The sequence below is a fragment of the Natrix helvetica genome (genome assembly GCF_964273705.1).
Source record: "Natrix helvetica genome assembly, chromosome: 1".
Taxonomy (NCBI): Eukaryota; Metazoa; Chordata; class Lepidosauria; order Squamata; family Natricidae; genus Natrix; species Natrix helvetica.
Genome location: NC_138548.1, coordinates 173,781,090 through 173,793,837, shown reverse-complemented (window position 1 = coordinate 173,793,837; position 12,748 = coordinate 173,781,090). Strand labels below are relative to the sequence as shown.

The 12,748-nt window shown below is 36.0% G+C and overlaps 1 protein-coding gene across 3 annotated transcripts in view; it reads right to left on the bottom strand.

The window, feature by feature from the left end:
* The window catches only part of GULP1 (GULP PTB domain containing engulfment adaptor 1), a 159,127-nt gene that overhangs the window by 89,415 nt on the left and 56,964 nt on the right, over nt 1-12,748 (bottom strand). For all 3 annotated transcript variants that reach the window (XM_081934176.1, XM_081934178.1, XM_081934177.1), the window contains exon 2: nt 11,335-11,462. The gene's annotated coding sequence lies outside the window, so the exon portion shown is untranslated. The remainder of the gene's footprint in view (nt 1-11,334; nt 11,463-12,748) is intronic.

The window sequence follows — 12,748 nt, the reverse complement described above, 5'->3', positions numbered from 1 at the left end:
ATCTAAAAGATACTGCTTTTCAAATTTCACTAATGTAACCAAAGGTAACGCTAATCTTAGAACAAAGAAGGCCTGAGTGAGGAAAATGGAAACAGAGTGAGGAAAATAGAGAGAGGAGAAATAAAGAATTACGTGGTATAAAAACAGGCAATGCAACGATAAAGCGGAGCAATAAAGGAAGACAAGGCTAACAGATTCTTCTTGAAAAAAGTGTAGTATTTTTGGTATTTAAATAATGAATATTTATTTTGAGGTCCAATTTTGAGTTCAGCATCTGGTTAACGGAAATCACTTAATTACTGAATACGGTATTTCTAGCAGAAAAAAGTGCATGAAAAATACTAGAGTATCTCTTTTTGTATCTAATGTAGAACTTAAAACACTACAAAGCACTGAAGGAAAGGCTTGATTCAAACCCTAACATCCAAAATATATCTACTCCTCAACAAAACTCAGGCCTAATACTACTCAGCACACAACAGTACATGCAGTAGTAGTTGGAAAGGGTCTGTCACCTGGGAGATGAGCAGCTACTCCATTTCCATGCTATTTCTCTTACCAAATGTCTCACTTTAAGGAAGTAAGTCTCCCCAGAATCCACAGAGATTCCCTCATGTCCATTGCAAAAGTTAGATTTTAAGCATTTGCAACTGAAAGGCATGTGGATCCATGAGGAATAGTAAACCTTCAATTGGACATCAGAGAAGTTATGTGGAACTGCACATTGTGACCAACCCCCAAATGTCATAATGAATAAGAGACAACTTTAAAGATGAGGACAAAATGACAGGTGGAGATCGACTAGTTTTATTACTCTGAACCCAATCCATCTCACAGAATGATTGTTTTAGAGAAAATGCTCAGCAGCTGCATATGTTCTGCCACCCTGAGTATTATAATAATTTAACCATATTGAACTGGTCTCATAAGAGGAGTGTCTCTCCCATAAACAATATGGTGAAATGTAATTTACAAAAACCCATACTGGATGAGTCATTCTCCAAAGTCAACAAAGAGTGTGCTAGGTGTTGGGGTTCCTGGACATCTGGTGACAAATGGGCTACAGGACTCACAACTTTTGGCTGAGCAACCAGGGCCAGCAGCTGCAGGACTATTGCAAGAAAATTTGCTTACTCATCACAAATATACAAACATCATAACAAGAAATCAAATGATCTGTTACCATAAATTGAACCCAAAAGAACACATCAGTTCTGGAACATGCAAAATCAGAAATAACCAAGGATAACAGATCAACCTTTGATTTACAATACAAAATAAAGTATTCACAGTAGCAGATTTGGAAGAACCCCCAAAACCTACCCAGGGCAAAGAAATTAAATTCCTTGTCAGAAGCAACTCAAATTGTCGCGGCAAACTAGGGAGAGTTGGAAGTAGAGGAAGCCAGCATAGCTACTGAATTATTTTCATTCCCAAAAGAGGTATGAATGTGGAATGTTGCAAGTTCACCACACAGTTGAAGAAGAATAAAGGGCATTGGAATAATGTTTGAAGGACAGTGAAGATGATGCACTGAAATTAGTACACGATAGTTTACTGAAATCAAACTGGTGTATAAAGAGACCAAATGAGGAACAGAAAAGAAAAATGGCAAAACAAAGTATTACATGGCCAGTATACATAAACAAAACTAGCAAGCAAAGCAGATAGCAACAAGATCTGGGAATGACTAAGAGCAGGAAAGTTGAAGAAATAGACAGAGGAGTTAATTCTAGCTACAGAAGAAGAACAAATGAGAAAACAGCATAAGACATCAAATGCTGCCTCTGTTTAAAAAAAAGCTTAAGAAACAGTTAGCAACTGCAAAATCACACAAATTAACTACAAACAATAGCATGACAAAATGGCAACAATGGCAAATTGGAATATCTGCAAGCAATACTATTTTCCTGCAAGCAAGGACTAATGGGACCACAAAATGGACAATAAAGCTAAATGAAGAAGTTAAAGTGCTCTTGGACTTTAGAATCAAATACCTGCCATAAAAAATGCCAGATTTAACAATCAACAGTTGTTGATAAGACAGACAAAAAAAATCTGAATAGTGGACATTTTAGTACCTGAAGATAGGAGAACAGAAGAGAAAGAATTGTAGAAAATCACAAAACATCAAGATCTGCAAATTGAAGTATAATGATTGTGGCAAAAGAAAGCAAAAATAGTACCAATAATAATAGGGTGCAATTCCAAAACAACTAGAACCCCAGGTAAACTCCAAAAGCATTGACAAAACCACTATCAGTCAATTTCAAAAGGCAGATTTATTTGGAACAATTTATAGCTTAACGCCATCAAACAACAATATCTTCTTATGCCAGGTTCCTGGCATAAGAAGGACTCAATAGGTAGATAAAGATTCCAATTCCAAACCCAGTCTAAACATCTGGCTGACAAATAATAATAATAATAATAATAATAATAATAATAATAATAATAATAATAATAATAATAATAATAATAAAAAGTGAAAAAACTTGGTTATGGTTAACAGCAGGTACATTAAAGAAAGAAACAGAGTCACTAATCCTGGCTGCGCAAGAACAAGCTATCCGAACAAATGCCATTAAGGCCAAAATCGAAAAATCCTCTGATGATGCCAAATGCAGACTCTGCAAAGAAGTTGATGAAACTGTTGACCACATACTCAGCTGCTGTAAAAAAATCGTGCAGACTGACTATAAAATGCGGCACAATTCAGTGGCACAAATGATCCACTGGAATTTGTGCAAAAATTATAATATTAAAACAGCAGCAAACTGGTGGGAACATAAGCCTGAAAAAGTCATCGAGAGTCAGATGGTCAAGATCTTGTGGGATTTTCGCATACAAACGGATAAAATACTGGCGCATAATACACCAGACATCACACTGGTTGAGAAAAATAAGGTTACAATCATAGACATCGCAATACCAGGTGATAGCAGGGTCGCCGAGAAGGAATATGAAAAAATCGCAAGATACCAGGACTTAAAAATCAAAATCCAACGATTATGGCACAAACCAGCAGTGGTAATTCCAGTGGTAATCGGCACACTGGGTGCTATTCCAAAAGTACTGGAATTACATTTAAAACAGTTAAAAATTGACAAAATCACCATCAGTCAAATGCAAAAGGCTGCACTGCTTGGATCTGCACACATATTACGAAAATATGTTACAACGTCCTAGGCCCCTGGGTGGGGCCCGACTAGTAATTAATGCCAAATCCGGCGAAACAACTGGCCGCTGTGATACACTTCTGTTGATGCAATAATAATAATAATAATAATAATGAACATGGAACTGCCTATATTCATGAGCACTAAGTTAGTAATTCTTGTGTCCTTGGTTAATACTGGAATTATTATGTTTCCACCAGACATAGACTATGAATCTAATTGTAGATTACACATACATAATAATAAATCCTATGAGGCAGATATCGTGTTTTCCCCAAAATAAGAGAGGGTCTTATTTTCTTTTGACCCCCAAATAAGCACTTGGCCTTATTTTCAGGGAGGTCTTATTATTTTTGAAGTGTAGGAGGCGGCGAGCATGGTCAGCACCTCATGGCTGCTGCTGTGTTGCAATATTTTCAGGGAAGGCTTATTTTGGGGGGAAAGCTTATTTTAGCGCATGTGCTCAAAAGCCCAATTGGGTTTATTATCCAGGGAGGTCTTATTTTCAGAGAAACAGGGTAATTACCCATCAGTGAGATTTAATTGGTAATGTGATGAATTTCATCCTAGTCCAAAATGTGGACTTAGTTTAACAAATGAAGCAAGCTAGGAGACATTTCCCAGCAATACCCGGTCTTTCTTGGACCAATCTTGATCCAATTAGAAGTTTGAATTTTTAAATTCAAACAAGCAGAGCTTGAAATTTGCTAACGCAGCTCAAGTCAAGAAGCTGACCATTTAGTAACATGGCTAAAATATAAAACCTCACACAATTGCAGAGACCCTGAAGACACTCAATCTTCCTTCTTGTGGTGCTATAGTAGAATATGAAGCATAATAAATAGCAAAGAATATCTTCTCTTTTACACAGTACTATTAAGTGTCTTCATTCTGGTTGAAAAAAACATCTGGAGGAGTGAGGAAATATACACAATCCAGATGGGTCAAAAGATCTTTGTGGGAAAGCTTAATGACTGGCATTCCATTCACCACAATGATGACTGTAATTGTTTTAAAATGTTGTAGAGGTTGAGGCAACAACAACAGGCCAAGGTATTTTCAGTGCATTGATTAACTATTTAGAATCTGTCCTGGAAATCCAGAGTTTATGCAGAAGCTGTTCTTTCAGTAGTTGGATCAACAAGGCTTTCTACTTTAGTGAAATGAGTAAACAGTGACTTCTACATAATGAAGCACTGGTTGCTGAAACACTCAGCCATGAGTTGAAAACTTCTTCATGAAAATGGGGAACAACATTAAAAGTAGGTCACTTACATCATGTCTCTGTACTAAATCGTGTGAAGAGCTTAGAAGAACTCATTCACATTCTCTTAAAACTGCAAAAATAAAAATGGTTGAGGAAGATATTAGAGTTGGTTTCTCTAGTATTCCACCTTACATCAAATGTCCAGATAAATCTCATCATGCTTGAGTATACCACTAGGCAACAACAGAGAAGTTAAATAACGTTTTTTGTCATGCTGTTTTAGGAGTTTAAAATTGGAAATATATTGGTAAATGCAACCAGATATAATAAACAAGCATCTCCGAAGAATGCTGATTTATTGGCAGCATCTTTTCTTTAAGTTATAATTGCAACAAGATTCTTCTGAAAACAATCTCCTTCCTTAGGCTAAGCTTCTTATAAATTCCAAATCAATTTGATCTAACACTCTGAGAACTATGCTCCATGCTTTGCCCTCAGTGGCAAATTCATTTTGGGGCTCAAGCTAGGCTGAGAATGAGCGTCTGCCTTAAATATGACTGAAATAAGTCTGGGGTTGTGTTGTTGCTGTTGGTAGAGTCCTTGACTCAACTTATCCTGGCTCACAAATTCATCTCCATTAGGAAGAAGAGAATAGTTACTGATTGTGGCTTAGTGTGGACTTTTACTTCATGCTCTGTTAATGATGGGGTTGAAGACAGCCATACTTGAAGCTTAGCAAAAAGCATTTGACTCTGACTAACAAGATGACAAAAAGAAATCCTCATATCACCTCTCCATTACTTACAGTGACTTTATTATTCCATCCCCAGATACCTCTACAATACTACATGCCCCACATAGAAGAGATGGTCACCTGCCAGGTTTTGTCACCCCATTTCCAAAGACAATGGAGGGGAGATATAACAGCATCCCTTTTTAAAAACACCTTTGTATCTATTCAGATGCAATGACTGAGATTTATCATCCTTGTTCTCCATGTATCATACTTAGCGTTTAGAGTTAATCTGCTTCCACAACAGCAGATGCTGGCCTTAATCTGAAATCTTACCCTTTCTGTTGACAGATCAATCCAGGATAATCATTTCAAAAGTGAAAAATTGCTCTGCTATAAATTGTAATTAAAAGACAATGGTTTTGATGTGAATGCCTTCGCACTCCAATTCCATTCCTCCCTTCCTGACACCCATCATACAGACATATAATCACATATATAGCTGTATGTGCACATACCCTCTTTTCTTTCCTTCTTCTCTTTTAATCTATATTGAATAGCATCCATACAATCTATTATTAGCTTTTTTAAAAAACGCCTTTTGGTCTCTGATCTTACAGATACAATATCACATACGGTTAAATAAGTAATCTTATTTAGTTGCACTGCATTGATATATACATTATTAACAATCCTTGTGAAATTAAATCACAGATGAATGGGCATATCTGAGTTGAAGATGGACATGAGAAGAAATATAAATCAGAAAATATTAGGTAAGGTTTCCAAGGAACAGCATTTATGGTTGTGTATATCTTTAAATGATTAGTAAAGAAATGTTTCAATGTTCTCAGGAATAAGCTCAGTTAAGTTTTTGAAGGAGCTCTGACTTTTTTCAGGTTCATGTAGTGAAAAGTCCTGCAAGACCTTAAAATGACTTAATACAGATGAAAATGCCAACTTAAGGACAGAATGTTGTGGAAATAACCTGCTTGATTTGATTAAATTATGAGTGTTAATTACTTAAAAGCATAATGTACTTTTTCATTTTTTGGACTGTTGAACTTGTGTAAAATGAATCCATTGGTGTTCTGTATTTCTTAAAATCATTGAAGAACAGAATCAATATAAATGTTATTTACGGCTCTTATATTAGAATGTCACTTTATTTTGGAGTGGAACAGAGAATAGGCTTCGTTGGTCGTAGCCCTCACCCTGTGAAATATCTTCCTTCCTGAGGTAAAGATAATCCCTATCTTGCTTGTCTTTAAAAAGTCAGGAACATTCTTGTTTGTTATGCATTTGAAGGCAGAATATGCTTTACATCTCTCCCGAGCCTTTGGTTTGACATAAGTCTACATTTCATAAATATAAATCTAATTACATTTATCGACTGTGATAGTTTGTTTTATGGACTGTGTTATTTTATTGGATGTATGCCACTTGGAGTCCCTGAATATGGGTACTGTATAAATTGGATAAATAAATAGCTCCAATATATCTGTTTTAATAAACCATTTTTACTTATTTGATCTCCACGGACTCAATAATAATTGTTGACAGGGATGGAATGAGGGACAGAGGGAGGGAAGGAGAGAATGTATGCATGCATGTATGTATGTATGTATGTATGTTCATTGATTTATGACCAGACTTGGCACCAGAATTTCTGTTGCTAAGCAGAGTGGTTCTTAAGTGAATCATGCTTGATTTTACTACCTCTATTGCATAGTTATTAAGCAAATCACATGGTTGTTAAGTGAGCTTCCCCCATTGACTTAACTTGTTGGAAGGCAGCTGGGAAGGTTTCACATGACCCCAGGATGCTGCAACCATTATAAATACATGCCAATGCCCAAATTCTCACCATGAGACTATGGGGAGGCTACAATGGTTTAAGTACAAAGACTGGTCATAACTAACTTTTTTTCAGTGCTATTGTAGCTTTGAATGCTTGCTAAATGAATGTCTTGACAACTGTATTAAATTTTTCTTACTTATACATTTTATACATTTACTGATTTTTGGAAGATAATTAAGAATATTATTAGAGCTGGTATTTTACACAATATGAAATGTCTGCTAAGAGGAAAGACAATGAGCAGAGAGCTAAGTACAAAGGCTTCCTGTGGTTCAGTGCAAATTTCATCCATGGCTTGTTTTGCTTTACATTTTAAGGAAAGATTTTGAGAAGAGGTTTTATTTAGCTTCTTTTTTTAAAAAAATGGAAAGCAAAAGAAGCAGCAGGAGCAAGATGCCTTGAATAAATGTTTTGAAGTAAAGCTAAATGGGATTATGTTACACTTTGATTAAAATAATTTGGAAAAACACTTAAATATGTCAAATTATACTGAACATATGCAGCAACATTGGAAAAGCGTAAATATGTTTTGATAAAAACACACAGAGTCCATAATTAGGGCAGCCAAAATAGAGTACTTTGCTCACAGTCTGAGGTAAATAGAGTTAATTTATTACAGCTTGATTAGCACTTTATTATTTTAGCACAAAAAGCTTCTAGTCTTTTAATAGATAATAATTTCCATATACCCTACAAGTGACAGAAGACTTATTGTATAGCCCTGAGTCTAATGCAACACTCTCAGACTAAAGTGCCATGAAAATAATAGTGTGGTGCTAATCACTTCCAGAAAACAGGAAAAAAAAACATGCAAAGATAAGCACTCAGAAATTGAACTCAAATCTTGAATATCAAGCCGGTGTTCCAGTCCTGAATTTTAACTCAAAATGGAATTACAATCTCAAAGTCAATCCAGAGCAGTGATGGCTAACCTTTTTGTCATCACGTTAGGGTTAGCCCATAATGCAATGCACATATGACACCCCCCAGTGCCCTGCCCCCTGTGCATGTGCATGTGATCCCGTGCTCCCCCCCCCATGTGACCCCCCACACTCCCTCTGCTCCACACATGTGCGCGTGAGCCCCCCCCCTCGCACCCTGGTTTGGGCCTAGTAGGCCTCCTTGCAGCCTTCTGGGATCAAAAATGGGCAATGAGGGGACTGCTGCACTCCCATGTTCCCCCATCCCCAGCACATGTGCGCATGTCTCCCACATGCACCCCACCCCCATGCATGCATGTCAGAGACCCAAAAATCAGCTGGCCAGCAGGAGGTGTGCACACATGCGCATTGGAACTGAGCTGGGGCAATGGCTCATGTGCCCGCAGAGAGGGCTCTGTGTGCCACCTGTAGCACATGTGCCATAGGTTCACCATCACCGATGCAGAGCATGGCAGCAGGGGAATTGGCAGTGACAACAGGAGAAGAATTTAGGTCCATATGTATGTTTTCAACCCATGTGCTAATCTCTTCAACACCATAGAATGTGCAAAATCATTTGAGGAAGAACAGAAAATATAGGGTCATAGTGCAGTTAATCATTAAAAGACAATATAATGCTATATTATAAGAAGTTTTTATCTTGGATAAGAAGCGAAATGTCTTCAAAAGGAAAAACAAGGAAGTCCAGTTGGAACAACCATGACCTGAATGACTGAGAATCTCTATAGACATTTTAGTTAAGAAGACTTTTTCCAAATAACTAGAAGTTCAAAAATTTTGCTTTAGATTAGACTGTAAATGAGCAAATGGTAGCCACAAAGAACGTAGACCAAGAAGAGAGAATAGTACTTTAAAAAATATAATTCATTAGAGATGAAACTGAAGTGGAAGACTTCTAAAGAAAATGTTCAAAAATTTGTTTGGGAACAAGAATGATACAATAAATAGTAGTACTGAAGTGAATGATATACTGCATTTTTCGGAGTATAAGACGCACCTTTTTACCCCCCAAAAGAGAGTGAAAATCTGGGTGCGTCTTATACTCAGAATGCAGCTCCACCCACCCACTCTGCGTGTTGCATTTTCGGGGGGTTTCATGTGTTGGGGATCCTCACTTTCACATAGCGCCTGATTGGAACTGCCTGCCACTTGCAACATGATGCACTTGCTTGGCCTCTGCACGCGCCCTTTTTGGAATTGGGGGAGGGACTCTATAGCCCAAAAATGATTTCATTGAAAAGACTTTCATCGCAGTTCCCCAGGCAGCTTCGGGAATCAATCTGCAGGGACAGAGGGAGAAAGTTTTTTTTTTCTGATTTCCTCCCCAAAAATTAAGGTGCGTCTTATACTCCGGTGCGTCTTATACTCTGAAAAATATGGTAAATGTTACCATAAAAGAATGAATTGAGAAAATAAAGTAAAATGCTGTGAGAATGTTGGATAATGATAAGATTGCAGGGGTAAACTTGTGTAGTTCAAAAAAGTGCAAATTTGATGTGATTTCCTCACGGAACAATGCTTCAATTTGTTAAATACTTGTTTAAGACTTGTTAAATTGAAGCACGTTAAAGAGTGCTTCAATTTGTTCAATACTTGTCTATGCTTGAACATTGGAAGAATGCTTTTTGCCTAATGCAAGGTGGTAGAGAGCAAGAATGAATGTAAACACAAATGGTTTAGTTGGTGAACTGTGACTAGGGAGATGTTTGAATGAATTCTGATTGAAAGGGGAAAAAAGGAGACAATGATCAGAATTTGGGAAGTGCACAGCAACTGAATTTCAAGCAGGACTTTAGCAGACCAGATTTTTTTCCCCGTTTTCAGCATTAAAGAACACTAATTGAAAAAAAAGTGTATTTATTTATTTTTAAAGCTTGAATTATCAAATGTTTTATGTGAATATGGAATTGAAGTGTGGTATAGATGGAAGTTAAGCATGGACAAGAAAAAGAAATTGAATACTTGGCAAATACTTCAAATTTGAACAAGGAATGAGAAAATTATGGGGATTCCCTAACTGCCTAATAGGCTTATGGATAATTTTATACAGAATGTAGAAGGCATATTTGTTGTAAATGTGTACTTTGTTGAATGTATGAGGACTTCTCAGATGCTGCTGCATTGTTGGATAATGACCCACAGTAATTGGAGCAAATATTTGATAGACTATATGATGCAATGGATCTGAAAATTATGTAAATTAATGTATCAAGGATCAAAATAGTTGTGTTTGGCATAGGAGGCTATTAGCAAAGACCATGAGGAAGCATAAGAAGCAGGAGAGAAAATTCCCCTAATTTGCAATGAAAATTCCAGAGCTATGCAAAAGATATTTAAATGTTTCTCTAGGTTAGAACTGCCTCCTCAACCGTTAGTATTAAAGGATATGACAGTGGAAAATGATCTTTCAGAAGGTGTGCTTAAAGAAAATAAGGAAACATAAAGAGCATAATTCCAACTGTTATGTACTGTTACTTCGAAAGGAATTTGGCTTAAATAAAACTAATGGGTAGTTTCACCAATTGAAATATCACTCAGTTTTTGAACCATCCTTCAATGCATTTTTCCTCTCTATCTTTGAGGATATTCAAGACCATGTAGTTAGTAATGTGGGTGCTGCAACACACACACACGTGCACAAACAAACACACAAATGTACAGTAAACTAAATATGGTATTATGGCCCTACAAATATTGAATGACTTCCAGCATGTCACAATTATCCAATTAGCTAGAAGAACAGTCTTCTCTATATTATACATACAAATTCATCACACCACATTTAAATTTTCAAATTATGCCTTGACTTTATAAAACAAGCATCAACATTCAACAACATAGAAGAGCATTTTCTAATCATTGTATATCTTTTTCTGCAAATGTAGTATTTTTTTCAAACAGTTTAGATTCAACTGTAGGTAACAGAACGATATGGAAATGTGCACTCAGAAGACAAGGATTGAAACAGTTTTCTCTGAAAACATGGAATTAACAAGTCACAGTAATCATTTGCAAATTTTCTCCATGTAATTATTTCCAATATATTGGCATTTATAGATTGTCCTCAATTTATGACCACAATTAAGCCCAACATTTCTGTAGCTAAGTGAGACAATTAAGTGAATTTTGACCCATTTTGTGACATGTCCTGCCACAGTTGTTAAGTTGAATCACTACAGTTGTTAAGTTAATATGGTTGTTAAGTGAATCCAGCTTTCCCATTGATTTTGCTTGTCAAAAGGTCACAAAAGTTGATCATATGACCTGGGAACATTGCAACACACACACATACATAAAATGTCTTTTTTTCAGTGCCATTGTAACTTCAAACGGTCACTAAATGAACTCTTGTAAATTGAGGACTACCTGTGTAAATGCTAACAAAAAGTCAATTCGAAGCATGAAATTCTTACCGTGATAAGCTCAGATTTATATCAAGGATCAAAATGGTTGTTTGTTTTCAGGAGAAATAATTCACTTTCTTGTCCACATATTTGACTTCATGGAATTGTTTCCTATTTTTCAGTTAAGGATGAATAGGCTGAAAGAAAGAAATAAAAAAGGCAGCTTTTAAGTAAGTGAACTGATCATCAATGGAGAACTATTACAAATTATTTAACTGCATTTAAAAGGATAAAAATATTAGTACATACAGCTTTTCAGGGGTGACTTACGATGTTCCACCACTTTTGGGAGAGTATTTACTATTTCAAAGCTTCCTTGTTTAATATCTGATTTAATAGGAATGGAACTAAAAAACTTTTTTCTACATTACCACTTACATTAGTCAAGTATTGGGGAATCAACATTGGGAAAGGGAGAGAATTTTCTAGAAGAGTAGACAAGTTTAAGCAGTAGAAAGAAATCAGGTAGTAAGAAAATAAGTTTTACAGCCCTTAGAGGTGAGGTGAGCAAATATATGATTATTTGGTTATCCAACGTAAAAAAAGCAATATACCTGTCTATCCACTTCTGAAATTTAAATGGCAGCAGTAAAAGAAAAACCTCAAGGCATCTTGCTTAATAAATGTATCAAGCGTGTCTGAAATGCTAGTTTAATACAATGAATTTAAGAATGATCTTATCAGTTCTCAGATCACTTCTCTAACCATATTTATTTGCATTTACAAGTCAAAGATTTTCTATGAGAAAGATGCTAACTATCTATGCATATCTGTACTGATAGACCCAGAATTACATTATTTTATATTTTACATAATACAAAAAGGAGTTTGGAATTATGATCATTTTTAATTTAAAATTTCCATTTAAATGAAACGTGTGATTGATACAAGCATAACATTTCTATATTCAGATAAAAGCAAACATGAGTGCCACTCTGCACAGCTGAGATTTTCACATTTAAATAAACTAAAAGATTTATAACATCCATTTACAATGTTATACTGTGGTAACGATAGACATGTTAATATTTCAGGACATTTACTCATATCATCTAACAGGGCTATATCAGGTAATGAGGGATTCTGGGTTGCAACCAATGGATTAAGTGGGTTAAGTCACTTGGACCTATACTGACCCAAAGACTATTATTCTGAAAAACTCAAAATGGATGATGGGATTTGTGCAGTCTATTCACATTTTAATTGAAACTTTTGAACTTGAGCATCTTCAGGACTAAGAGCCATCTATTCCACTCTAAAGCAGTCGAGGAGGTTAGGATATGTATTTACTAAGTGTGGCATTGGAAAAAGCATATGCCTAAGTTTTATATTTATATAAAATATATTTATATATATTTATGTGAGCCGTAGTAGCACAGTGGTTAGAATCAGAGGTTGTATTCTACTGGTTCGGACCGGTTCA